Here is a 27,269-nt window from a genome sequence, read left to right on the forward strand (position 1 = left end):
AAAAATAAAATATCTACAGATTATTATTAAAATACAATATTTTATTATGTTACTAAAAATGGTAACAAAAGAGCTAAAATGAGAATGAATGCATTGACTTACACTTACAATTAAAAGTCAATATATAAAGCATACAGTATTTCCAATTCCACAGTGAAGAATAGTTCTGAATTTCATAAAGTTACAAGTTTTAGATGACTCATCTACTTCCTTTTTCACAAAATCAATATAAACTCTCCCAAACAGTCTCAATATTGTAAAGAGATAAACTTACAAAATTTCCTTTTTGGGTGGGAGGGAAAGGGAGGGGACATGGGGGTAGAAAAGATGGTGGAATGAGACAGACATCATTATCCTAAGTACATGTATGAAGACATGAATGGTGTGAATATACTTTGTATACAACCAGAGATATGAAAAAATGTGTTCTGTATGTGTAATATGAATTGTAATGCAATCGGCTGTCAATATATAACAAATTACAACAAGAAATAAATTTAAAAAACAACTTCCTTTTATTTCAACATGCTACATTCTAAGTTAATGATTGTAATTATATTTCAGAAAACTAAATTATTATTTTTATTTATACTACCGGAACAAATTATAAAGATGAGAAAATGTCTGATATTAATGATGTGTATACACACAATATATATGATCTTGGAATAAAAAATACTGATTTCTAAAAATAAAATGTGCTTAAAAAAATTAATATTGAAAAACCACCATTACTCAGCAAGAGATTCACTGATGATTTGTGATGCCCTGCTTTTCCTTAAGGAAAAAAAAAATGTGACAAATCCTTGATGTTCAACCAACTAGGGCACAGTTGGCAATTAGGGTGAGGAATACAGAGTGCTTATTTCCTTAAATTAAAAAAACAAAAACAAACAAACAAAAAACAAGCAAGTAAAATATCAAAACTTTTGGTATTCTCTTGCACTTCATTAAATTCTAATCTTGTTAGTATCACATGTTACATGTAGAGGCCTATTTTTCCCCTGAGGGCAAGGTAGACCAATATTGTTAGGTACAGTTCATCATTTTATGTAACCTAGATTTAACAGATGAAAAGAAGCAATATGTAACCTATTTTTTAAAATAACATACACATTTATGCATAGAAATTAATTTTCAAATAACCTTTGTCTACTGAGAACCTCTAATTTCCCAAGAAAAGAAAACTTTAACATAAAACCTCAGCTTCTAAAGAAATTCTGTGCAAAAGATTAAATTAAAATTATGTTCTAACATTTGAAAATGCACTTCAGTAATCTGTATTGTTATAGAGTGCTAAACATATTTATTCTAAAATCCATCCTTTACAAATTAATTTGGTTTAACAGTGGGTAAGGACAACAATTTAAGTTGAATATTAGGCTAGATATAAAAATAGTTTCTTGAACTTTAAAGAAATCACAGCATCTTGTAACAAAAAAATAAATAAAATAAGAAAAAGAAAAAGCTAAAACACTGGCTGCTTTTAGAGGAAAATGTCCTAGAACTGGAAAAAAAAGGAATGAACATATTTGTACACAATGAGAAATTCAATACACTTTGTGCTAGACATGGGGCTTGTTTCTGAACAGAAGTTCGTGTCTAAATGGTAATTAATACTTTCAATTCAACTTATTTTGAATGTACCAAGTCTGAAGATAAAAAACAAAAAAAGTGGCTATGTCATCAAAATCAATATGACATTGCTAATTTTTTATTAAACATTCAACCAGGTTCATACTTAATTTTTCCTTTTTAGTCATGCAAAAATTGTGGCAAGTCTATGGAAAAAACTTAAAAGCAGCAGCAAAATACACTGATATTACTACCAGGTGATGTGACTGTGTCTAAGTGCTTTGGTTTTATTTTTATCTTTCTCTAGTTTCTAAATTCACATTTAAATTACTTAACACCCACCTTTACCATCTGCTTCAGAATTTTATGGAAGATTACCTCTAAGTGTGATGGAATCCCAAACTTCTATAGTTAATGAAGAGATATTTGTAGGTCTAGATCATATCCTGAAGAAAAAATCATTACAGAATTTGTGTATTGGTTTAAATTCATTCATTCCTCCCAGGTAAAACGAAACCGTTCCCATGACACAATACTATATAAGAATAGTTACTATCCTCACACAGTAACCACTTTTTAAGCATATGCTTTTTATGGTAGGATCACTAACATATGCTCCCAACACCAATGAGCTAAAGAATATATATTCTTTGTCAAACCTTTCTTCTACAGAGCACATATCTCCTCATAAATAATTATTCCCAGACAAATTGGACTAAATTATCCCATATATTTTCCTAGCACTGAAGAAGAAAGAAGACATGAGTGTAAAAGGGTCTTTAAAATGTTCTTCCTTAGTGCTTCCTTACTGTCTGAAAGCTGTAAGAAAGATTCTAATTTTTCAACCTAACTTCCCTAGTGTGAATGTGTAAAGTGGTGGACAGTACTACACATAGCATAGTGTATTAATGACAACAAGTGAGCTCTGTGAGGAGCTCAAACCATGGATTAAAATGGTCTGGGCCATTTAGGCAGAAGGGGGAAGACTGCAGTTTCAGTAGAAACTGTAAATAAATTAGTCTTATTTATATATAAAAAAAAGAAGAAAATGACTTCATTTCAGCCAGAAAAATTGGCTTCCTAAACTTAAAACATAGCCAGGTTAAGAGTAAAATTCCCACCTTAGTTTCTTACAGGCCTTGGTAGAAGTCCTCAGAAGAGAGCAGTGTTTGCCTTGATAGAAATTACCCAAAATATGTACTTAAATGATGTAAAATCATTCCATTAATGGAAGGCAGCAAAAGTACTAACAGGAGTCAAAATGATATCCAGGAAGAAGGAATCTTACATTTATTATATAAAACTGTTTAAAAAACATATTGCTTCAGGAAATAAGATTTTATTGTAATAACTGGCTTATTAATCTAGAAACATCATATTGAAAAGCAAATTAAGGTCTACAACTTTTGATAAAAAATAAAAGAAAATGCTGCAAAACTAAGTCAAAATCTTAAAATAAAATGGGCAATATCTATTTTGCCACATCTAATAGCTTCAGAGAACTTCATGAAAAAACATTTGTACCTTCACTTATAAATATCACAAACAAAATTAAAAATTAATTTTTAAGTTTCATGTTTCAAGTTTCCAAGGATACACTGGTTCAGGCAAAGACAACATTTGACTTCTGAGCATATTCACAAAGTCATATTTTCCTCCTAATAGTCCTGGATCAGTTTTTTATAAATAAACTACCTGACCAAAGGAAGCAAGAAATGAGGAACACGATATATCTGCTTCGGGTAAATTGTATATTTCCCTTTCTTCCAGCTCCTCGAAATTTACAGAGTCAGATATGAAGATGCTCTAAGCACAATGGGTTGCTCCATCCTAGAGTACCAACCAAGGCAGACTAATTATTAAGATGAAAAACATATAAAACAAAGCCAACACACAAGTAAAAACATCTCCACAGGAAAAAAAGGGGTTAAGCTGGAAAAAGGAAGGAAAGCCATAAGCTACATAGTTAAATTGATAGTGGGCATCTACTGGCTAGCAGGTACTATGTGGAACATTTGTTATTATTTTTGATGGACCTATATTTTATTCATTTATATTATATGCCATGCTGACGATCAAACCCAGTGCCTCACACATGCTAGGCAAGTACTCTACCAAAAGCTACAACCCCAGCCCATATTCTTTTTAAGTCATATGAAAATACTATGATACATATATTTTCATCTGTATTTTACCTATGAGACAAGTAGATTAAGAAATCAAATAAGGAATCCTAGGTCATGCAGCCAAGATGTGACTTACTCAGGATTCACTCTCCATCCATCTGATGCCAAGCCTCTTTCCACACTGTCAAGTCCACACCTTCATTAACTAATATTCCCGCTTGGCTTCTATCTGTGGACCAATACTGCAAAAACTTTTAAAAAAAAGAAGACATTGTCTTTGCACTCCAGGGAGTTAATATCTAAGAGGAATTCAGAAGAGTCAGATGCCTAGTTCACCAGGAGTAGTTTGGTGTATCAGAAGAATACTGGCTAGAAAGAAAAATACATCACTTACTCTAGGTTTTGCTATTTATTAGTCATATGACCTTGGGTAAATAATAATTTTATTATTTTCTCATTTGCAAAGCATTTAGTGTATCTACCTGAATTATCTTACAAAATTAGTTCTAAGATCCAATATGAACACAAGAGCCTTCTTAGTTGTAAAATATTTTGCAAATAAGAAATGTTAATATTAGTATTCAAGTGTCCTAGGTCATTACAGAATTGTAGGTAGATATCTAAATTCAGCAATAAAAGAATTTGCTGACTCATTTTTTTTTCTCTTCCTTTTTTGCTTTACTATATTTGGATTTGTTTAGATAGTAAATGTGCTAAGAGTGTGGGGTTAACTCACTGGTTATGGGTTTTGCTCCCTGCACTGCACATGGACTCTAGCTAGTTGTGTCCTGTCAGGCCAGTCATGGAAGCCTGTTAACTGCTAGCCAAAAGTCAAACTAGTCCTAGTTCACTTTCCTTCTTCCTGTTTATTCCTTTTCTCCTGTCTTTCTCATCAACTATCACATGAAATTATGACTCATTGTTGCAGAGCCCACTCCCAAACCCAAATCTCTGCCTCAAATTCTAAAATCATCCCAAGGAAGACAAGAGGAATAACATTCTAGAAGTAGGTGATGAAGAACTTCTTTAAAGAAATTGAAAATTTAAAGGAGAAACAGCATCTGGCTGACTGAGAAGAGTCTCATGAACTAGGTTAGCTAGTATCACAATCATTTTAAAAAGCTAAAATAATTTTCCATTTTAAATGCTAACACTTAATATTTAATATTATAATACAGTTTTTAACAATTATCACAAATTAATCAAAATTCAGAATTTTCTTTTTCTATAGGAAAAATGTATTCCCAATTCTAAACAACCAAATGAGCCCAAGAAAAAGAAAAGCTGTTTAGACTTCAAATATATTTGATAAAAAAAAACACGTACTGAAAGTCTTCAGATGATTCCCAAATCTTACCTGTAATTTTAAACCAACCACTACAATGATGTCTAAACTAAGCTCAATGGACAAAACTGAAATGTCACAGGAAAAATTCTACACAAATTAGTACAAACTAAAATAAAATTTCCCATGTTTTAAACATACCTACAATACAATATCTCTCTTACCTTTTCAATCTCTCTTTCATTGTCTTATTCTAAAGAATCTAATTGTAGTCTCTCTGTTACGTAATTTGGTTTCTATGCATGAAATCAAAGATTTCTATTACCTGTAGAGACAGAAAAAATTAAAAACCAGAAACACAGGGCAAAACATGAAATCAGCATTTTGTGTTTTCCCATATTAGTCTTATAAATAGCAAAATCATCAGAGTGAATTTTTATCTTATTTAACTTTTATTCAAGATATTTTCTCAATAGCATCATCTATAACATTTTATAAAATTACCAAATTAAAACATATTAGTTCTCTTTATTTGAATAAATACCTTTATTTTCTGGCAATAATACATAATTCCTTCAACCAATACTATGTTTACCTTGGTTTGTCATAATTTACTTAGATATTATTCATGGGAGAGTGGAACTGCTGCATCAAAGTACAAACTAAATCGCAGGACATGGTGGGACATACCTGTACTCCCAGTAGCTGGGGAGGCTGAGGTGGGAGGATCTCATGATCAAAGCCAGCTTCAGCAAATTAGAAAGGCCCTAAGCAACTTAGAAAGACCCTGCCTTGAAACTAAGTAACCAAACAGGGGCTGTGAATGTGGCTCAGTGGTTAAGCACCCCTGGGTTCCAATCCCTGGTACCAAAAAAAAAAAAAAAAATCTAAAATTACTTCTACTATTGCATATTGAAATTTAAGAACTATCAAAATAACTAAGTTTTCTTGTTGGAAAATGTGATTAAAACAAGACATAACCATATAGTGTAGTTCTTTATGGAAAAGAAGTCTACAAAATGTACATATTAATACTTTTTCAATTAAACCTTTCTTAAATTTGAATCACCTTTGCCATCAAACAGTATTTTCACCTCTAGTTGTATTTCCTTATCCTCCATTAATATTTTTCATAAAAATAAAAGAGAACTTCACTCTGAAGAAAACCACAATAGTTCAATAGCCATACATAGCTTAGCAGCCCTCATACCTGAGTAAATTTCTTGCACTTTTTGTTATTTAGGTCACACAAATACTGCAATTAATGTAATGAAATCATAGCCTTGTCTGTATTTCCTCAGACAGCCAAGTCCTAACTCATAAATATTTCATTTCTTATTGTCTTAACTCTAAAAGAGAGTAGACTGTATTTTTTATAAACGCTTTATTTAAAAATCCTTTTCTTCTGAAAGCATTCTGACTATGACATTGGTAAAGTACCATGTATAACATCATAAAAGAACTTTCATTCAACAGACTGACAACCACCTGAAATACTTTAAATACTCAAATAAAAATTTCACAAGAGCACAGTTATAAAATAGAAGTGTGTCCTGTGAACCTTAAAATGATAATGGCATTTACACCTTTAAGGACATTTTATTTAGTCAAAGAAAACTCAAAATGAATTCAAAGGGGGAAATATGGACTGGGTATTATGGGTTAGTTAAAAATCAAAAATCACAAATTGCTTATTCAAGATATTGAATATGGCAATAAAAATGATTAAAAATACAAGGGAAAAAAGAAATGATGATGTTCAATTTATAGCTCTCATAACAAAATCTAACACGTCATTCCTACATTAGACTTCCTGTCAAAAAAAGAGAAATATGTGTTTTGAAGAAGAAAAAGTGAGGAGAGTGTGTGTAGGTGTCCCACAGTTGACTGCCTGGCTGGGGATTGTGGCTTTGCCCATAGCAAGGAAGAAAGAACATCAGGGAAAATAACTGGACTCTCATTCTTAGTCTTTTCATCCATCTTCCCCATCTCTTCCAGCTAACACTGCTCTTTCAAAAAATAAAAATAAATACCAGAATCCATAAATGGAAAAAAACAAAACAAAACAAAAAAAACTACCTAAAGAGCCACTCTAAATAAATACAGTTGGAAATCCTTCTTTCCCAAAGGCATACAATCAAACCAAGTAAAACAGTCTTGCTGACTGGTTGAGAGAAGATCTCTGATGTGTTCAGCTTTCAGATGTCCCATTCCAGCCAGGGTCTCACTCATCTACTTCACCTAGGCCACAGCCCACCATATCCTGACTTACAGCAAGCAATAAAATCTTCTAGGTGTGCTAAAACTTTGTCTCATAATAAAACTGCTTCTGCACTCTGCAAGTTGTGATGCTTCATTACTCTTCTACTGATCTAGGGATATTCCTGGCTTTTTTATTTTTTATTTTTTCCCCAACCTCTGCAAAAATGATACAAATGTTCTTTGTTCCTTATCTAACCTCTAAGACTCAGCAAGATGTTGTACTTTATACTCCATATGTATATTGTAATACTAATCATGCCAAAAGTCAAGCATATAACAAATTAATAATTTTCTCTCTTTGAAGACTTAATAAGAACTACTACTTTAGAGTTAATTACAGCAAAATGGGAATAACCATGTCATAAAAGAACTTATGACAGAATTCTTAGAAGTACAAGTCAATGTTCAGCTTAAAATTCCAAGCAAGTCAATGAAATCTGGCATGGATATTAGTAATGGAGTTTGAAAAAATACAGCTACATTTATATGAACAAACTTATGTGTCTGTGTCTGTCAAAATATAGTCTATGAGGTAAACCTGGCCCACTGCCTGATTTTAAATAGCTTATGGGGTATGGTTGAAAAAAATATGAAAAGTATATGAAGAAAAACCTTACTGGAACACATATATGCTCATCCGTTTAAGTATTGTACACAGCTGTTTTATTACAATGGCAGTCATGAACAGAGACTGAGGGTGAACAAGGCTTGTAACATTAACCATCTATCGCTTTAACAAAAAATATTGTTGACCCCTGCTACATATAAGAACTTTCCATGAACCTCTAAAATCAAAAGGGGCTTATCTATATCTTCTATTAAAAATTATAATTATTAGAAACAAAATTATGACCCCCCTAACATTAACAAAGGAACTAATGAATAAAAAATCGGAAATACTCAAAAGGAAAACCAGGATGTATTCAACCTCAGAAGTGACAAAATTGGTAAGGAATAGTACAGAAATATGACTGAAAGTTTTAAAAAGTACTCAAAATGGACTGAAGCATGTCAATAAAATAAAATAAAATAAAATAAACCTCTAAGGATATTTCAAGATCTTATTTAAGTGTGGAAAAATATTAAGGAAGAAATGAGCCTACTATTTGGTGATAATAGTCTAATAACCTCAGATAACTGAGATAGATGCATCACAACTTCTTGAATTCTAGGTGATTTTTACCTTTTTCACCAAAAAGGTAAAATTTTAAAGCTAAATGGAATATCAAATATGATTAATAAGAAAAATCAAAGGTCAGGAATTAATGAGGTAACAAGTCTCTTTAAATAAATCCAGATGTCGTAAGACCAGTGGATGATAGATTTTTTCAAAAAACAAGTTCATAAGTTTTATAACAGAACCATAGTCAATAACCTCAAAATAATTACAACAAAAGACACGATAAATACTAGTGGCAAAAGATTCTGTACTTTTTTTTAAAGTTAAAATAATTCTAGAAAACCAAGATTAGTGAGGTTCACACAAAATTTTAGAACAGGTTATTAAACAGATGGTTTTTAAACACATTTAAAAAAAGAACCTGCCATGTTAAAAATAAGTCATACCAAATGTTGTTTCCTTTTCCTACATTGTTACTAGATAAGTGGATCACAGAAATGTCTTAACTGCACAATATTTGAATCAAGAAAATGTGGAGAAAATCTCTTGTGGCCAACTTGGAGTTAGTCCACTCATTACTTGTTTAACTTTGGAAACTTTCTTAACATCTCAGATGAGAGGCAAATTCCCACAGGCCTCTTCTATCCTTGCATGTTCTGCAAGAAGCGGCATTTTCAGTTTTTGTTCTGCTCTTTGTATGCATGTGTAGGTATGGTTTGGGGGATCTAACCCAGGAACTCATGCATACTAGGGAAGGGCCTTACCAATAAGTCAGCCACAAATCCAGTCCCTGTACTATCTTTCCGTGTATCTTTTGAATACAAAGTCTTGGAATATAGTGACACTGTCTCCTTCTCGAACAAAGGACAAGTTTGCTCAGTCCATTATAAAGATACAATTTCCTAAATTGGAGGTTTCTCGTTTTGGATGTAACAGTTTCTCATTTTGGATGTAACATCAACCCAAGCTACTCTGCAGAGCCCCTGTAACTTGGGAGTCAAGGGAACAAAATCAAACATGTACTCATGCTACCTGCTGTACAGTGAGTAATAAGGTCCTTTGCTTCTGACCCAGGAGTCTTGTGTCTTCTACAAACAGCAATAAAACAATGACTGTCTAGTTTATTAGCTTGCAAGTACTATAAAATTCCAAGACTTTTACAGTTCTTGAAACTGTGTAACTCAGCTTAGTCATTTGTAAAATGGTTGTGGCTCAACAGTCACACATGTGAGGCACTGGGTTTGATCCTCAGCATCACATAAAAATGAAATAAAGATATTGTATTCACCTACAACTAAAAAATAAATACTTTTTAAAAAAATATTATGAGGACTAAATGAATCAATACATACAAAATTACTTAGAAAAGTACCTACATTAAAATATCTGGTAAATGTTATTATAATGATAATTATGATAAGTTTCAAATATATATCACTAGCTAAACAATCACATCCAAAGGATGAATGACAAGCTAAGGATTCTACCTCCTCTAAGAATAGAACAGGCTCTATTCTTAAAAACATTCTGCTCAAAATTTTTTTTAAAAGTTGAGTAGTCTCTAAAATGTATTAACAAAAATTATGAATGACACAAATACTAACAGATAAAACAAGCAGCATTTCTTAAAAGTTGACATACTTGGGCTGGGGATGTGGCTCAAGTGGTAGCACGGTCGCCTGGCATGCGTGCGGCCCGGGTTCGATCCTCAGCACCACATACAAAGAAAGATGTTGTGTCCGCCGAGAACTAAAAAATAAATATTAAAAAAAAAAATTCTCTCTCTATCTCTCACTCTTTCTCTCTCACTCTTTCAAAAAAAAAAAAAAAAAAAAGTTGACATACTCAATAACTGACCTAAAAATACACAAATTTAACCAAGGTACAAATCTTATTCCAAAAATCAAGTATTTAAATGGACATTGATTGCAACTTATATGAAATGAATTACAGTTCTGTTAACAATGTAACATGTCTAAAACTTAATTTCCAACCAGGTCTCATCTACAGAATGGCGTCTAGCTCCAAATACAACATTTTAAAGAGAAACTTCAGCAAATATTAATATTTAGGCAACCAGATTATTTTAGTATATAAAAAATAGAGAAACTTGACTTCTGTCAATGGAGAAAGAAAAATGTATTGGAAATGATAACTTTTCAAACATCTTTTGTAGGTAAAATATGTTATGCAAATATATGGCATAAATTTTGGTTGACTGATTTCAATTCAATGTAAGAAAGAATGCTCTATTGATTTTTTTCAAATGTTGGATATTATTCCATACTGTATGTATGTATGTGTGTATATATATATATATATATATATATATATATATATACACACACACAATTTTCTTTATCCAATCATATGTTGAAGGGCACTTAGATTAGTTCCATAGCTTAGCTATTATGAGTTGAGCTGCTGTAAATGTTGATACGGCTGCATCACTATACTCTGATAATTTTATTTCCTTTGGATATATACTGAGGAGTGGGATAACTGGGTCAAATACTGGTTCCATTCATAGTTTTGTGTGATTCCTCAAAAAAAGTGGTTGCACCAATTTGCAGTCCCACCAGCAATGTATGATATGAGTGTACACTTTTCCCCACACCTTCACTAACATTTATTGTTACTTGTATTCTTTTGTATTTCATTTTTATTTAATTATTAATATATGAAAGTAAAATGTATTTATGAACTTTGATATATCATACATAGATGGGGTATAATTTCTTATTTTTCTGATTGTACATGTTGTAGAATCACATCAGTCATGCAGTCATATATGTACAGAAGTTAATAATATCTGTTTCATTCTATGTCCTATCCCTATATTCCTGTCCCTTCCATCATTCCACTCTACCTAATCTAAGATAAATCTATTCTTCCCTTATAGTGAATTAGCAACTGCATATCAGAGAAAATATTAAGTCTTTGGTTTTTGGGGATTGGCTTATTTTGCTTACCATGATATTCTCCAACACCATTAATTTACTAGCAAATGCCATTATTTCATTCTTCTTTAAAGCTGAGTAATATTTCATTGTGTATATGTACCACATTGTCTTCATCCATTTATTTATTGAAAGACATCTAGGTTGGTTCCATAGCTTAGCTATTGTGAATTGGGCTGCTATGAACATTTATGTGGCTACATCACTGTAGTATGCTGGTTTTAAATCATTTGGGTATAAACCTAGAAGTGGGATAGCTGGGTCAAATGGTGGTTCCATTCCAAGTTTTGTAAGGAATTCCCATACTGCTTTTTCCTCTACATCCTCAACAACACTAATTATTGTTTGTATTCTTGATGATTGCCATTGTGACTGCAATGAGATGAAATCTTAGAGTAGTTTTGATTTGCATTTCTCTAATTTCTAGAGATTATGAACATTTTTCCATATGTTTGTTGATTGATGGTATTTCTTCTGTGAAGTGTCTATTCAGTTTCTCAGTCCATTTATTGATTGGCTTATTTATATTTTTGGTGTTAAGTTTTTTGAGTTCTTTATATACTCTGGAGATTAGTACTCTATCTGATGTGCATGTGGTAAAGATTTTCTCCTAATCTGTAAGCTCTCTCTTCACATTGTTGTTTTTTTAGCTGAGAAGCTACTACTCAGACATAAAGAAGAATGAGACTATGGAATATGCCAATAAATGGATGGAACTGGAGAATATCAGCTAAATGAATAAGCCAGTCCCCAAAATGCAAATGTCAAATGTCCTCTCCAAAAGTGGATGCTAGCACACAATGAGGTTGGGGAGAATAAGAGTTCAGTGGATTGGACAAAGACAAGGAAGGGAAGGGAGAGAGGACAGGAACAGGAAAGACAGTTGAATGAATTGGATATGACTTTACTACATGCATATATGAACACATAACCAGTGAAATTCCACATCATGTATAACCACAAGACCAGGATCCTAAATCAAATGTTATATTCCTTGTATATATAATACATCAAAACATACTCTACTGTCATATATATGTAAAAAGAATGAAAAAATAAATAAAAACTATAAAAAAACAGAACACCAGTAGAGGAAGAGAAACAGGGGAGGGAGAGAAAAGCGAAAGGAAAAGTAGTGGGGACTCAAGTGGAGCAAGTTATATTCCATGCATATATGATTATGTCAAAATGAACATAACATATAGCTGTGTATGACTATAATGCTCTAATAAAAACATAAAAATAAAAATATTTATTAAACAAATGAGTGAATGAAATTAAAACTAAAAAAAAAAAAAGTTGGAGATTAAAAGTTTTTCATTCATGTAAGTTTTTGAAAGTCACTAGCCAGGACTACCAATTGAAACTCCCTCCTGCACATTAAGATGTCTTTGAATTTCTTGTCCATGCAAAAGCAAAGACACAGATAATTTCTGCATGTTTCTTGAATATTTTCATTCCTATCTTCTCTTCTTATATTTCTGTTCCATTTCTACTAAGTCACTTCAAACTGACAATTTTTTCTTAAGATTCAATCTGGCTTTCTGATTTAACTCTCTGGTTATTCCTTCTTTGTACAGCCTGCAGTCCAAAACAGTTCAACAGACACTCTCGGGTAATAACTGCAACCCATACCCCCACAGTTGATTTGGAGGAAATTTTAAAATTTCAAATTTCCTTTTAATTCTTGGATTTCTGGACTCTTCTTACTTATTTTGCCATTTAGAAAAACCAAAGGATGTCCATGGATGAAGAATGAGCACATGAATTAACATCATTAAACAACTGATAATGAGCTTCTTTCTTAAGAATTTGTTACCTCAGTGGGTCTTAAATCTTTCAATTAGCCAAGAAGATGACAAGGACTACACTGGCACAGACCAAAAAAACACCCATCAAAACAAGAAAAGCAAGTGTGAGAGAGGAAAAAAGCAAAACAGAGACTGGAGGTTGAAGTGAGACTAGGGAGAAAACTACTTATGATGAACACCCCAGATAAATTCTTAATGTTAGAAATTATTAACCTGTCTTCATTCCAAACTCCTAATTATGACAGGAAAACTCTAATACATTCTTGCAAAAGCAAAAATAATACACATAACAATATAGATTAATCTCAAATGCATGGCTTATGTATGAGGTGTCCCCCCAAAAGCTCCTGTTTGAGACAACACAAAAATTTTCAGAGATGCAATGATTAGATTATGAGAGGTGTAATCAAATCAGTGAATTAATCCACAGGTATGGATTAACTGGGCAGTAACTGTAGCCAAATAGGGTGTGGTTGGATGAAGTAGGTCACTGGGGGTGTGCATATTGGGTTTATATTTTGTCCCTGTTAAGCAAAGAGCATGGGCCACCCCCAGGTCTCTTTTTCTCTCTCTCTCTTTGCTCTCTATTTCATAGTTGTTATGTTCTGAGCTACTTCCCTGCACCATATCCTTCCACCAGGATATTCTACCTCTCTATGAGTCCAGAGCTTTGGAGTTGACCATCTATGGACTGAGACTTTGAAACCATGAACCTCAAATAATTTTTTCCCTCCTCTAAGTAGTTATTGCAGGTCTTTTGGTCTCAGTGATGCAAAGGCAACTAAAACAAAAGTTGGTACTGGGAATGGGGCCATTGCTCTGACTAACTTGACTGTGTGGTTCAGAAGCCTTTGGTGTTGGTTTGAGAGAAAGGAATTGTGAAAAATTTGGAGATGAATGTGGAAAAGCTTTAAAATATCATATATGGAGCTTAGTGGATGATTCCTGCAGGAGTGCATAAGACCAAAATGCCAATATAATTGTGGAGAGTAAGACTGAGATCATGGGGTTTCAGAGGAGGACTCTACTGGAAATTGAACTACAGGACATTTATGTTATTTTATGGCAAAGAAGTTGTTTACATTTTGCCCATGTCAGAGAATTTCTGTGACGATGACCTTAAAGGAAATGGTCTAATTAATCTGGTAGAAGGAATTTCCAGGCAGCACAGCATTCAGGCAGTGGTAATGATATTCCTGATGGCTTTCAGTCAGGTTTACTGTGATAATCAGCAAAACCAAGGCAGAAAGTTTTGAAAAATTTGGAACTTGGCCAGAAAAATCTGTGTAAAACTACGACTGAGGAAGTTCTGTTTACTAAAGACAACATAGCCACTAATGAGATGCTAAGTACTTTTTACAAAGACAATAGAAAAGATGACTTGAGGGCTTTTCAGAAATTGGCAAGACAATTCCCATTTCAGGCTCACGCATGTAAAAATAAAAAATTATTTGAGAAAAGATGATGGGAATATATTATTGCACAGTGGGGCTTATGTTTGACCATGCTGAACTGTACAGGTGCTCAGAAGCTGCTACAGCCATGGCACTAAGAGGAGACTTGGCTACCTGGCTACTTCTCAAGATGGTAGCAGACCTGGGCATCAACCACATGGTGCTAGTTTATAGGAATCAGGATTCTAGAGTTAGAGGGTCATGGAGGCTTCCTCTGAGATTTTATAGGAAGGCTTTGGAAGCCTGGCAGACTGTAGCCATTATTCTATGCCATTATATGTTGGATATATGTCACTTGATTTTGATCTTTACTTTCATAGCTAAGAGTACGCTTTGAGTCTCAGATGAGGTTTTGGACTTGGACTTTGGGGCAAGGCAGGACCAGTAAAGACTATAGGGACTGCTTGGAAATGTACTAAATGTACTTTGAGTTGTAAGATGGATATTAGCTTTGGAGGGGTCAAAGGGAATGCTACGGTTTAGATATGAGATGTCCATCAAAAGCTCTTGTGTAAAACAATGAAAGAAGTTTTAGAAAGGTGAAGTGATTAAATTATGAGAGGTATAAGCTTATCAGTACATTAATCCACTGAAATGAATTAACTGTGTCGTAACTGTAGGCAGGTAGGGTGTAACTAGAGGAAGCAGGTCACTGAAGGTGTTACTTTGGCATTTATATTTTCTGACTGTGGTGTGGGTGCACTAGTCTAGTGCTGGCTTGCTCTCCTGTGCTTCCCTCCACCCCCACTGCTTCATAGTGACCACCCCCACTGCTTCCTAATGATACTGCAGGTTATCAGTGATGAGTTCTGCTTCCTCACATGTTGCAGTTTGATCCTTAGAGAAGCACGCTAAGGCAAGCAAATAAAGCAGGGTTTATTAAAAAGACATAGTTGGTATCCTGGTTTATTAAAAAGACATAGTTGGTATCCTGGTATCTCAAGAAGTGAGGTGTTCTCCCTTTTCATATGTCTCAGGCTTTCTTTTTTTCTCCTGCTCTTTTCCCCTCATCTCTCTCTTTACAGCATAGGTGACTACACCCAGGAATGCTAGGTGGGATGGCCAAAAGGTGGGAGACAGGAGGGCTGAAGGGGAAGGGCAGATGGAGCAGCCTAGAACATGCTAACTAACAATCTTATGGCTCCCTGTAGGAAGGGGCAGTTCCTGGGAGAGGTTACATCAGCAAGAAGTAGAAGCAGGGGCAAGTTCTTGATAAGGGTGGAGAAAGGGCTCTGAAGGAATTAACATTTCAATACCTCAGGGGACAGTCTCATACCGCCTGGATTCACTCAAAATTGGCCTCCTTGATTCAACCTGATTAAATTTACCTATCTATACTGACTGCCTGTCTAATTCTGGCTTCACTAGTAACCATGTCCTGAGCTACTATTTCTGCAACATGCCTTTTGCATGATGTTCTGCCTCACCTTGGGCCCAGAGCTATGGAGTCAGCTGTCTCTGCACTGAAACCTCTGAAACTGTGAGCCAAAATAAACTCTTCCTCCTTTAAGTTGTTATTGTTGGGCCTTTTGGTCACACCAATGCATAGCTAACTAAAACATTATATTAACTGAAAAACTCGGATTCAAAAGCTACATACCACATGATTCTATTTATAAAACAGACTTGAAAAGTAATAGAAAACAGATTAATGGATACACAGGGACTGGAAGATAGGAGGAAGGACTGAGGAAAAGCCACATGAAGAAATTTGGTGAGGAAAATGTTCTATATCTTAATTGTAGTGGTGATTACACAACTGTATGTTTGTCAAAATATGAAGATCTAAACACTAAAGAGGGGTGAATTTTTTTCCATGTAAATAACCTTTGACTGCAAAATAGAAAAATAAAACTCTTTGAAAAAACTCTGTAATAATCAGTTACGAAAATATGGCTATGTAACTAATAAACATAATAAAAATAAACATATTGAGATTTATCAGAATTATTTCTAGAATATAGTAATTAATCTTACCTTAAATTCAAATGTCAAATATATAAGCAGCTTGCTTTTTATAAATAATACATTTTCACTTTTACATGAATAGGTATCATGTAAAAAATAAAATTATCCAGTCACATGCTACTTTTTAAATTATCTTACTATAGTAAGACATATAATTCCAATAAAAAATATTGTTTTTTCATTAGTCATATGTCCTATATTTTGCTACCAATTGTGAGAGTATGTTTGCACTTAGAATTGGTTCAAAGACAGAAAAACAAGTCATCTCCAAAAGAAAAACAGAACTTCTTTTAATGTAGGATGAATAAACATGTACTTCACCTTATTTTAGAATTTGGCTTTGTTTCAGCTAACAAGATGTTGTCAAAACACAATTAGAGGAATGTCTAAGAGAACAGATATGTAAACTCTAATACCAATTAGAAATAACAAATTGCATTGCCTTTTTCCCGTTAATAGAATAATCTCAGGAACAGACATGTGCGATTGGGAATATCATGACATTCTTAAAGTTACAAATAAGCAAAGTGTCACAAAAGAGAAATTTTAAAGTCATACTTTTAAGGAAGTATAAGAAGTTGATGAAAAAAAAAAATTGTTTTTTTCGTGGTACAGGGATTGAACCTGGGGTTGCTTATCCATAGCCTTATCCACAGCCTGAGCCACATCCACAGCTCCTTTTATATTTTATTTAGGGACTTATTCTTGATGAGTTGCATAGGACCTTGCTAAGTTGCAGAGGCTGGCTTTGAACTCATGATCCTCCTTCCTCAGCCTCCCAAGCTGCTGGGATTACAGGCATGCACCACTGTGCCCAGAAAGAAAATTGAGTTTTAACACTATTTTATTGGGGATAACATAAAGTGTGTAAAAGAAATATTATTTTTAGTCAAACAGACATACTCCAAACCATACACAAGGTAAAATGTAATGAAATATGAATATTTACAAAGTTGTATGACTGTAAAAAACTAACAAGACATTATTCCCTGCCCTCTGTTCCTTTGGTTGTGCTGAATTTGCAGAGGGTTGAAGGAGAGAAGAAAACACCAGAGACAGCACACTTCATGGAGTTTGTTGGCTCGGCATGAACACACGCATCACACATTGGGGCCTGGGGAAGGGAAGCTATGGGGGACCACCTCCATGAGGCTCTACACACTTTTGGCAGTCCCCAAGGGAAGAAGAAACATGTCGCATGAGATTTGACACAAAATGTCTTACGTGGTGCACTGTACAAAATCTCTCTTCCATTTTCTTTAAAACAAACTACAGTAATATATGCAGTACTCCTGTAGTTGGGGTTGTGTTTCATTATATGAAAAGTTCTATGGTTCATTCATGAGTTAGTATTCACAAGCAAGCTAAAGGGTGGGATTTTAAATTTGAAGAGTTGGAGTTTTCATTAAATCATAAACCTTCAATGTGTTCTGTTTAAGGGTATATATTGGGGAGGAAAAGGACAAAAGGAACTTGTAAACTTTTGTTATGTTTTCCAATGCAAAGAAGTAAAACCATCTAGGTTGGTTATAAAACCCAGAATCTCAAAAAAGACCTGGATTCAATCCACTTCCCTCCATTTTTTACTGCAAAAAGACCCAGAAATATGTGGTTTGTCCATGTTGTATTCATGGTATATCCATTAGAAACATTTATACTAAGATATATTAATTAATTAAATGTCACTTTTAACTTGTGTTCAGCATTATTACATTAAAGCATTCAACTATTGAGAGTTTGTTTTCCAAACCATATATATCCACTCCCAACGTTCAAAATTAAATATATTATTATTTCTCAGATCAAGAATTAAATAAAAGGGCTGAGGCTGTAGCTCAGTGGCAGAGCACTTTGCCTAGCATGTGTAAGGCACTTTGTTCAATCCTTAGCACCACATAAAATAAACAAATAAAATAAAGGCATCCTCTCCATCTATAACAACAACAAAAATTAAAGAGGATCACTAGTTCAAAACCAGCCTCAGCAACAGCTGAGGCACTAAGCAACTCAGTGAGGCCCTGTCTCTTAATTAAATACAATATAGGGCTGGGGATGTGGCTCAGTAGTTGAGTATCCCTGAGTTCAATTCCCGGTGGCAGCCCCCCCCCAAAAAAAAGGTTAAATTTTAAAAAAGGATCTATAAAATTGAGCTAGAGCTAGACATAAGTCCATCTTGGATATTTCTGACAATGTAATAGTGAAGAATCTTTCCAAATATGAAATGGTATCAAATGGTTGCAGGATGAAAACTAATTTTGATTATGTGACAAACAAGTTATACAATGACATAGATGGAAGTTATATCTGGGGCCTCCAGTGAGTTATTCATTCTTTCATTCAACATTTATTTATGGAGTTCCTACCATGTGCCGAGGCACTTTTGTAAGCATTGAGCTAGAGAACAGAACAAAACAAAATCTCTGGCACCTTGTAATATACATTCTCACTTAGGGAACAGATGAAAAATAAGTAACTTTCTAAAATGTTAGTTGGTTTTGGTGGTATGGAGAAAAGTAAAATATGGTAAAGGATATAAAGTATGAACAGTAAGGATTTGCTGTTTTATACAGTGCATTGAGAGGATTTCCCAAAGAGGAATACACCAGATCAGAGATATCTGAGTACAGAGCATTCCAGACAGAGAACAGAGAAAAAATGTCTGGAATAGAAATCAGTTATCTTACTTTTAGGCATATCAAGAAAACCAGTGTATCTAGAGTAGACCAACATACTGTATGAAGCATCAATTGTGGTATCTGCAACAGTTCAGGTAGGAGACAATGTTGTATTTGACCATGTTGGTATTATAAACCAAATATATATACATGTAATTCAGTACATGTAATATATATATAAAGCAAATTAGTAGATACATGTATACACACACACACATAAAACAAGATCATTTTTGTGTTGCCCTTTAACTAAAGGCAGACTCCAAAAGGAAGAAACAAAAGACAAAAGAAAGTGAGAGTTAGAAACAGGTTCATAGATGAAAATCAACCAAAACCTGGAACATAAGTTTGGGTGAAGTAACAGTGAGGAATAGTTCTGAAAGATGCTAGGGATCATTTTTAAATGAGATGATTTTATGACAGTATACATATGCTAAGATAATAAGATATTTGGATTAGTGTACTGTTAACTTCCTCCTCATGATCCACCAGTGAGAAATGTTAAGCTTTCTCCAAAATATGTCTGTCATCGATTTCTTTTTCTTCTCCTTGAAATACACCTTAACAAAGTTTGGTTTTTCTTAAGGTTTAAATAAAGTTACAAAATCATGGCTATGGTTGTAATATGTGTTCTAAAATGTTACAAAACAAAATTATGCAGAAAGCTTTCAAAGAATATGCTTTCAAATAACTTAAAAATTGAGAAAAAAGAAAAAATAAATGCATACCAGAAAAACTTTAAGTTCTTTTGTAGTAGCATCCTTTGGGTCAGTCAAAGTTAATTTCTTTAACCTGTTGAAAAACAAACGAACAAAAAAAAAAACACTTGTGACATTCTAATGGTACAATCTTTTAGACTTGCCTTAGAAAAATCTTCAAAAGAAACTGCAAAAGACTTAAATAAATTTTAAATAAACATTATCTTCCACAAAGTATATTTTAATTGAAAGAAACTGAGGAACATTAATAAACTAAACATGCTGGGAGCTTTTAAACCCCTGGGAATTCATTTGCTTTATAGCAATGTGCTTTCTCAACATTAAATTTTATTCACTCTTGCTAATGAAAATAATTTGCCATAGCAGAGAAGAATGAAGACAACAGTGTCCTATGACATCCTAATCAATATAAAGAGAGGGTATGTTCTAGATATCCTTAGTGGATAGTAGGAAGAGGAAAAAATGCTACTGATTAGAAAGCTGAAAGCTAGCTGGAGTTGAGTACTGGTCCAAGAACATATGTTTCAGATGCAAAGGAATCCCCTTGGAGACTTATGGAGAAAATGCATTTAAATAAAAATTTAGATAAAATTTAAATGAACTAATTTTTGAATTTAAAGTGTATGTGGAAAGTTGGGAAATTTAACATAACACGACTTACAGGGAGTAAAAAAAGTTCACCATTAAAAAATGAAAAAGTAAAAGTGAATCATAAGCTACAAATAACCTAAATACAATCTTTTAAAAAAAAAAAATGAAATAAGCATGATGTCAGTATACCCCATTTTAGAGCACAGATATATTCTGTTAAGTAGGCTGCTAGGAAAATATCTGTATGAATAAACATAATACCTAGTCAATTATAAAATGGAAATTATACTTCTAAAATTAATTAGGCACATACTTCATAATACTTCCTTTGAAGAAACAGCAAATTAGCAAAGCAACTATACAAAGAAAAAATACTTTTAATGTCTAATTCTACTGCAAACAACTCACTACATACATATAAGTTGACTTTGTTTTGTTTGAATATTACTCTTATTGCACTTAATACAGAGAAATATTCTTTAAAACCCTCTCTATGGCATCTTCATATTTTAATATTAGCTTCTTAGTCATATTTTTTTCCATTTTACCAAAGCTCATCACTTCTTTGTTTTGTCTGGAAAATTTAGGGCAAAGAATAGATAAACAGATGGGGCAGAGCAAAAATAGTATATATAAATGATAAGCAAATACACAAATGGAAGTATTTTCTCAAGAGAGAATATCTACAAGCAAAGAATTTCTATAGGAAAGAATACATTATGAGTATTTATATAATTTAAAAATGATGAATTTTCACATAACCAATGCTTGGTTTAAAAAAAAAAGTAATGACACTTTTAGACACTCCTTCTAGCTATGTTTAAAATTTAAGAGAAAACTAAACAAAAAGTAGTTGTGGGGCCCACTTCAAAGTTCTGAGAAAAACATGAGGAAGCTAAAAGTTTGGAAGGAAATCTTAAGAAAACAATAAAAATGACCTGATAGGCCACATGAGGGGGAAAAAAATGCCCAAAGAATTTATATTATTCTGCTTGATAAAGACTATACAAAAGATACAACACTAGTCCAAGTATATGAAGAGATAAATAGTCAGATCTAAGAAAATGTTATTGCAGTCAAAGAAAAAACAGATGTAGCCAATAGTATGTGAAATTCAAATTAGGCATTAAACTACCTGCAAACCACAAACATTGGGACCTTTTTTTTTTTTTTTTTTTTTTTTTTTTTTAGTTTCAAGCACCTGAATTACCATTACAGAAGTCTTAAGAATACAAGCAGCTCTTTCTGGGTTGGATTTCCTCCAATTTGTTGGCACTCTGAATTAAAGGTCACATCTATAAGGCTTCTATCAGAAACGTATACAAATATTAAGATCTCATTGGACTAATAAAGGAAATAGGCTTTCGTTTATCAAGCAGCAGTATGTATTTGGGCACTGCTTAGAACATTTTGGGTCCCTTCATTTATTGATAAGAGTACTACTATTTATCACAAAGCTTTGAAAATAGTTGGAGTATGCCAAAAATTAATATTCAGTAGTTGACTTGGAGCTGAGAGCATTGCTGAATTCAACTAGGATTTCCAATTTTGTCTACTAACAATCATGTAAAGAAAACTTCTTAGTGAAGTGTGTCCTAAATCATATTCTTTTCTTAAAATCAATTACCACTTTCTGATTTAGTTCAGAAAGGCAGAAAATATATCATGTCCATCATTCTGGGTTGTTTAAATCAGTACTATAACTAATAGCAGATTTAACATGAGACTCTCAACACAGAAATAGAATAAGGGTGATAAAGCAGAGCCAACTATAAATCCTCTTAAAAATCACAAAGAATATCCTTTTTATGTAAGTCCATTCTGTATCTGTCACATCTTCTCTTGAAATAAAAAAACAGTTGGTAAATTCATTTAACTACATTCATTACAGTGTTATATGCTCTACAAATCTCTATCAAACCAGGTGTTATTTTGACTATTTACACTTTTCATAAAGCATAAGCATACCTATAAGCTAATAGGTATTTTCTTTTGTACTTTTCATATCATGTTCCTACAAAGGAAATATCACTTCTCATCACAGGTTATCTGTATAGATAAAAATGTCTATTTTCTCCCTATTTAAGGTTCCTAGAAAGTTATAAATTTTTAAGCAAAACTACTACACTATTATGAGTGCAAATAAATAAAACTCCAAAGACAGTTTACTCAGACAAAGCTAGTTTATAAATCTATTCATATCATAATGTAACTAAGGCCTTTCTTTCCACTTCAGAATATGGATTCTATGAAAATGATATCCCAAAGCATAATTTAGGCCATTTTGGAAAAAAAAAATCAATTACAAGAAGTTCATAACTGTTATTTGTATATCTTCTCCTTTAACTGCTTTGTTTATTACAATACTCACTAAAGTGGAATGGTAACATTTTATCAGCTATGTATAGAAACTAAAATTTATCACATTCCTATTCAATTTGAATGTTAAAAATGATTTCCTGAAAAGCCCTTTTATTCTGTGTGCTTAAAGTGAGTTTTGAGTTTAACTTACATTGAGTGCCCTCTTGTCTTTTATTTAATTTTTAGAGAACAGAGAAGCAGTAGGTTTCTTAAGGAAGTATTGAGTTGACCAAACCACTGAACATGTGTCAAGTTAAGTAATGGAAGGAATGAAGGAATGAAGGAAGGCAGGAAAAAGGACTTTAAAAAGCTCTAAAGCTCATATAAAATTTGTTTTAAAACGTTTATTTTTTAGTTGTAGGTAGACCTTTACTTTACTTTTATGTGGTGCTGAGTATCAAACCCAGTGCCTCACACATGATAGGGGAGCCCTGTACTGCTGAGCCACAACCCCAGCTAGCATATGAAATTTTATGGCCCTAATGATCACTTTACATAACTTTATATTCACTGTATGAACGTAGATGCAAATGAATCAAAACTGTAAATTGTGTTTAACTACATTAATAAAACACTACATTTAAAAACTCCAGTACAGGACTGACTAGGGCTCTAGCTCAGTGGCAGAGTGCTTGCCTAGCATGGGTGAGGCACTGGGCTCAATTCTTAGCACCACACACAAAAATATGCAAATAAAATAAAGGCATGCTGCCCATCTACAACTACAAAAAATAAATAAAAAATTTTAAAAACTCCAGTACACTGATAATATATGTATCCATAACTCATAGTGACAGAAAAAAATAAACAGGTCCCTTGACAACATAAAACATTTGCCAAGGTAGGGCACAATGCAAACTTGAAGATGAAATTATCTCAAAGTTCATATTCAATTCAGCTTTGACCTCTGAGACAGATTTCCTATTAAACACACCCCTTCCTGTCTCCACTGCTGCCTAACCAACCTATTTGAGGGAGACAGTGCAAAGATGTGCCTTCCAGGCAAACTTTTGTTTTCTGAAGTAAACCTCCCCCAAATACTTAAAGTTGGAAATGTCCACTTCCTTGGAAAGTGTCCACTTCAGGATGTCACATTTCTCCTTTGAGCTTCCCTGCTACTGTTACCGCTGTTGACCGGTGACGAGTTCTTGCTTCCCCAATGTTGAAGAATAACACCAAAGAAGCACGCCGAGGCAAGGTCAGAGTAGAAATTAGAAGTTTATTAAAGGACAGCAGAAAAGACTTCTCCCTGAGGAAGAAGGGGACCCAAGAGGTGGAATCCGTGGAAGTGAGGTTGTTTCCCCTTTTTATAGTTTTGGTGATGGAATGTAGGTTGGAAGGCCCGAGGGGTGGGACACAGGTGGGCCAAAGAAGTAATCTGGTCAGGAAGGACTTCTGAGTCAGCACCTTTTTGCTGGGGGCTGTTCATTAACATTTCTTTGAGGTGGACTTTGGCCTAGGGCCTTTTCGGGACTTCCATGAGTTGTCCTGTGTTTTCCCTGAGTCATTCTCCGCATGGTCTCCATTTTAGATTTCACTCGATATTAGACCCGGATTTATCTAACTACACTGACTACCTAACTTTAAATCTGGCTTCACTACTATGTAACTATCCTTCCAAGTAGACTGTGGGCATGTTGGGAGGTAGATCTTTTTAGCAGTTCTAAATCCATGATCACTGAAAATATTACATTTTACACACTCCCACAGATATGTGACCCTCTCCTCCTTCCTGCCCTTTCTGAAACTCACCCAGGCCCCTTGGTGCTCTTCTTGTTGCCAATGCCTGCCCACCTGGAAGCAACCAGTATTCAGTTCTAGAGGAATAATCCTCAAGATCAAGTAATTGACTGGATTTCAACATGTGGTGAGAGGAAACCTGTGTGGGGGGGAAGCATATGAGCAATACAGATAGCAGCTGTCCCTTAAGGGGTTTAAATCTGTTGGTTAAAAAGCTGAGTAAACAAATACACAGATGGGTCTAGTTCTTGGCCATTCAGGATTCTGAGGCACCTCCCAAGGTGGCCAGTTTGGCCTCTCTTGACTCATTCTCATGCAAAATGCCCTTTGGCTCCCCTTTCCAAAGCCCCAGCCCTGTACACAGCCTTTCTCTTCCTATTCAGTCTAATCAAAGTGTCACCCTAAATGCCAGGTGCCCTGAGAGCACCTACCTAAGAGCACTCAGAGTTAGGACAGTAAGACAATTTTTCATCCTTGGGCTACAGACCCAAACACCCACACCAAGGGAGGGCCCACTTCCAGGTCAGGGCTAGGGAGAAGTCTGGCCTCAGGGAAAGGGAGAGATGCATGTGCCACCTCTGCCACCCCAACAACTGCTGCCACACTTGCGCCTCAGCAAGCAGGAAGGGTCCTAGGGACCTTTGCTTTACCAGGAGGACCTTTGTGGACCTACAGATAAAAGCCAAGGAAGAAGCTCTCGCTTTTGCCAGAGGTGTCTGTGCCCCTCCGACATTTCCTCTCTGAATACCCTGAGGCATGATTTCACTCCAAATCCACCAAAAGTAAAGATTCCAGCCCAAAGGGAAATAAAAGTACACACCGGGACAGATCTGGGGGGAAGCAGGCAATGCTAGAGCATGCACTTGGTAAAGAGCTCCCTCAGGGGCAGCAATTAAGACATAAGATTGTCCTGAAGAGTCACGAGTTTCTTTACTGTCCTTTCTTGTGCAAAGAAAAGTACTTTGGAAATGAACACCTAAGAACCTAATTTAGGAACAAGAGGCATGCACTAGCCCAACTGAATAAAGATCAGCACTTGGATTAATAAAGTGTGTGTTTCTAAATCAACACATTTTTACTGTGTTTCTCTAGGGTGGTGGGGGGGGAGGGAAGAGGAGGAAAAGACAAGAAATGATTTTTTAAAGAACAGTAAACAAACACACATCTGGTGTTTCCATACACATTTTCCCCCAGCTTCGGTCTCTCTGGAAGATGTATTTTGCTTATTCAAAACTAAAAATCCCTGAACCAACAGCGAAACTCTCCTTTCTCCCTTCTCGACTCCTCCTTCGCCCATTCATAGCAAAATGCAAAAGAAAACAAATGGTGATGACCCCAAGGCTGAAGCAAATTTGACTCCTTACACTCGCCCCCTGGCGCGGAGAGCAGGCGGCGGGGCCAAACTCTGCTGCGGCGGCGGGAGGAGCACGGAATAAAGTCGCAGCCTGGCCCGGGGCCTGAAGGTGGCTGGGACAGAGTGCAGGGCGGAGGTACAATGTCCCAGAATGGGGGCGAAGAAACTTACCGCGACCGAGGACACAGTCGGCAGCGATCCAGAAGGTGACACCCGCGGTTCCCAGACAGACAACCCAAACAACACACCCACGCGCGAGTCGCGGCAGCTGCTGCGGGCAGATGGAGGCGCGCCAGGATGGGGGCTGAGGAACCACAGCCGGCTGACCCGCCGTCACATAAATAACCACAGCTGGCTGTCGTTGGCGGACTTCGAAGGCTCTGTGCTTGAGGCCTGGCGAAGCTGCAGCCCTGGAGCTCCCTGCGCCAGCCGGCGTGTCTACCGCTTTCTGGGAAGCTCAGAGGCCCGCGCCTTCTCTTGCAACCACTCCCCCCACCCGGATCTCCTGCGTGTGTGTACGTAGGCGCTAGTGGGCGTGCATACACACCTGGGCCCTCGCGTTGTTGGCTGTGCAAACTGTTCACTCACCGTGTGCTGAGCTGCCTCCTTCCCAAGGGGCCCATTGGGGGGGGAGACAAAACTTGTTTGTTTTGTCTTTAAGCTGTTACTGTAGTCCTTGTTCTTGATCCAAAAAGTGGTTAGGAAGTAGCCAGATAAGATGCCTGTCTCCCCATTCCACCTATCCCCACTGTTTCCCAACTTCAAGGGAGGGGAAAATGCCTGCGGGCAGAATATTGTTCCAACTGTCAGTGGAGCCTCCAGACTGATGTCAGTTCACCTGCAATGTAAATAACTTGCTGGAGAACTTGTTTGTTCTGCACCCTATCTTCCCCCATCCCTACCCTTCTGCCCACCTTCTGTTCTGCCTCCTCCTGCTTTCCCCAGTTGGCGAGTCAAGGAAATGGGGTGAGGAAGGAGAGGAGAACAAAACCACATACTGTATTGGCAAAACCAAGTTGTGTCTGCTGCTTCTTGGCAGTCCCCAAATAGGTCCTCTCAGCAGATGTAGCTGCTGGCAAATGAAAGGGGATTCCACGTGAAATACAGAAAGCCTCAAAGGGATTCAAAGCCCTTGGTGGCAGGTAAAGTACAAGGGAGTCAGAAAGGGAGACCCGAGAGTGTGTTAACACACTGGTCTTTATTTTCCCCTTGTGCACCTCTAGGTCCTGGGATGGAGACAGGTTGAGTGTCTTTCTCCCTCTTCATTG

At 35.3% G+C, this 27,269-nt stretch overlaps 1 long non-coding RNA gene across 1 annotated transcript; it reads right to left on the bottom strand.

The window, feature by feature from the left end:
* Positions 1 to 139: 139 nt before the first annotated feature.
* LOC131424312 (uncharacterized) lies at positions 140 to 26,479 on the bottom strand. The gene is made up of 4 exons (XR_009227092.1): positions 26,173 to 26,479; positions 19,965 to 20,028; positions 10,010 to 10,117; positions 140 to 5,311 (listed from the first exon to the last, which is right to left on the bottom strand). It is a non-coding gene; the product is annotated as an uncharacterized LOC131424312 (long non-coding RNA).
* Positions 26,480 to 27,269: the final 790 nt, after the last annotated feature.

The sequence above is a fragment of the Marmota monax genome, unplaced genomic scaffold, assembly GCF_021218885.2.
Source record: "Marmota monax isolate L192 unplaced genomic scaffold, Marmota_monax_Labrador192_F-V1.1 WCK01_AAM20220418_F8-fsc00043, whole genome shotgun sequence".
NCBI classification, from domain to species: Eukaryota; Metazoa; Chordata; class Mammalia; order Rodentia; family Sciuridae; genus Marmota; species Marmota monax.